At 42.6% G+C, this 2,618-nt stretch overlaps 1 protein-coding gene across 1 annotated transcript in view; it reads right to left on the bottom strand.

The window, feature by feature from the left end:
• Positions 1 to 922, bottom strand: part of TMEM2 (transmembrane protein 2) — a 52,126-nt gene extending 51,204 nt beyond the window's left edge. Inside the window, exon 1 of the mRNA XM_017807339.1 lies at positions 450 to 922. The gene's annotated coding sequence lies outside the window, so the exon portion shown is untranslated. The remainder of the gene's footprint in view (positions 1 to 449) is intronic.
• Between the last annotated feature and the right edge of the window lie 1,696 nt (positions 923 to 2,618).

Here is a 2,618-nt window from a genome sequence, read left to right as displayed (position 1 = left end):
CCCCCCCCCCCCCCCGCCCGCCCCCGCAGCACCCGGGGCTAGGGGTGCAAAGAAGAGGCGGAGGGGTACTTTGCACCCCTGCCCTGACCTACGGGTCTCCTCCGGGCTGGGTGGAGAGAAGCTGATTTACAACTAAAATATCAGAGGCAGCGGTATATGCCCATGTCCGAGTTTTAAAAATAAAACAAAGAAAAAAGTCCGCAGTATAAGCGCGCAGGTAGTGCCGGGGCGCTGTGAAAGGTTCGCCGGATGTAAAAGCAGGTGAAGAAGCGGGAGGCATCGGGGAGAGGGAGGCACAGTGCGCTGCCCTCGTAGAGGCAACGGGGGGTGGGGGGATGGAAGGATGAAGCGCATCGGAGGCGACAGTAGCAGAGGGCAGAGGCACGGGGCAGCTGTCGGTACACGCGCGCTGACCGAGCTGACCGGGGAGAGAGAACAAAGTTACTTACAGCAGTCGTAGTCCGGGCAGTCTTATCTGGGGAAAGAGATGACTGGAAAATCTGATTCCAACGCTTTTTTATTTTTTTTTTTTTAATTTTTGGTGTCTGATTTGAAATAAAATCAAACTAAACCCAAAAATGTACTGAATTTCAAGGAACCTGTTCCTGTAGCTGTTACACACCAAAGAGCATCAATTGGTTTAGAAATTACGAGGGACTGTGAAGCTCCAGGACTTGCCTTTGCTGAGGACCCGGAGCCCCAGGGCACCTCAGCCTCCCAGGCTGTCAGCTTTGATGTAGATCTGACATTGGGCTTGTCTTAAGCTTCAGACCTCCCACCGTTTCCTGTGCAACGAGGTTGGGCCAAACTCATTATAAATCGAAAAAAAAAAGAATTAAAAACGCCGTGATCTGATTCGAGACGCTCCAGTGAAATACGTCGGGAAATAGCCAACGTTTGCCAACATAATTATTTCCTTGGAAAATTCAGACAGGTGGTAACAAAGTGGTAATTGGGTTATATGTCTATGAACAATGCACTACGTAACTTTGGTTCCAGCGATTTCCTCTTTGTTTACCAGCAAGCACAGCCCGCGTGTGCTTGCAGTAGTACATGGTGACATCTAGCGCCTAAATAATAGACTGCAGATCAGCTGAATTAGTCTGAAATCTTGGAGATCAAACTCGGACCCATTGCTTGCAATATTTCACCAGAACTGCGGGGTTCGGGGTGGTATGACTGCAAACCACGACACCGCGGAACACCAGCTGCCGTGCGCAGGGACCGCGGGGGAATGAGCAGCTGCACTACCTCAGGTGGGGACTGTGCCTGCAGCTCTGCTGCACAGTTTGGGCTTCAGGTCATGGCTTTCAGGACTGAGATTTACGGTAATATTTTATTCAAGACAGAGATTTTTCTGTATAGACACAAAAGGGATTGAGACAGTTCTTAACTTGCTCTTCTCACTAAACTACAGTGAGGAAAGCCTTTAGGTGTATGAATAAGACATTTTCATCTTCACTCTGATCATGTCTCTGTGTTTCTATTCCTTCTTTGTTAGCTTAATTTTGTTTCAGTTCCCAGGAGCACAATCATTCTAACAGGTGTGATTGTAAAACTTTGCCTCTTTTCGACAAACACACGTGCAAACTAAATATTTACATTTGCAATTACTTTGGCTCGAATTAAATTGAAGGGTAGTTTGTCTTTTATCAGCATGGCACTGATGACTAAAATGGACATCCATTTGACACATGTAATATTATATATGTCCATGAAGTTGACACTGAAGTGTTCTCTATTTGCATGGGCAAACTGTATTTGTGTGCTATGAAATTCTAGCAAATAAGTAGTAGCTGTATTGGTTTTGGGATGTGTCTCACCTTCTGAAGGTTGTTTTTTTTTTAATATCAAAACACCCTTTCAATTATCCTTCATCATATAATCCTGTACAAAAAATAATACTGAATTATTCCTAAGGAATGCCAATTGTAATACAATTTTGATGCAATTTAATTTGTGGTAGTCCCTGTACTCCATGAATTACTGAGGATCAAGCTTTTCCTCTTCTTTAAGAAATTATTTTCACTTAATGCAGTACTTCCACAAAAGATGTCCTTCTGGTGATTTTAGCAGAAGGATATATTTCCAGATCTCATTAAATAATAGAACAAGACTCTACAAATGTGTTATTTCTCAAACAATTTTGTTACACAAAGCACTGCTTATCCACTGGAAAGACAGGAGTCCAAGAACAGAGAGTATTTACTTTTCTATATACTTGTACACAGAATGAAGAAACACAGACTGCTGATCAACATTCCCAGCCAGAAGCCTGAAAAAAGCTCATTTCAGTGATATCTGTGTAGATGTTTTGCTAGTACTACTATATAGGAGCATAAAGTAGAATCATTTCTACATACTTTAAGTAGTCTGAAGCTAAATATATTGCATTATATATGTATGCATGTATGCATGTGTATATGAGTGCTCATGTGTGTGTAAATATTTTAGGCAATCCAAACAACACATACTTGTCAGTCTTAGGCAATTCACAAATTTCTGTCATCCGTAAAATCACTAGATCATAGAATCATAGAATCATTAAGCTTGAAAAATACCTTCAAGAGCATCAACTCCAGCCATCAGCCTAGCATCATCACAATGTTACCACTAAA

Source organism: Lepidothrix coronata, unplaced genomic scaffold, assembly GCF_001604755.1.
Source record: "Lepidothrix coronata isolate B3197 unplaced genomic scaffold, Lepidothrix_coronata-1.0 Scaffold18, whole genome shotgun sequence".
Classification (NCBI taxonomy): domain Eukaryota; kingdom Metazoa; phylum Chordata; class Aves; order Passeriformes; family Pipridae; genus Lepidothrix; species Lepidothrix coronata.
This window is presented reverse-complemented; position numbering and strand designations above follow the sequence as displayed.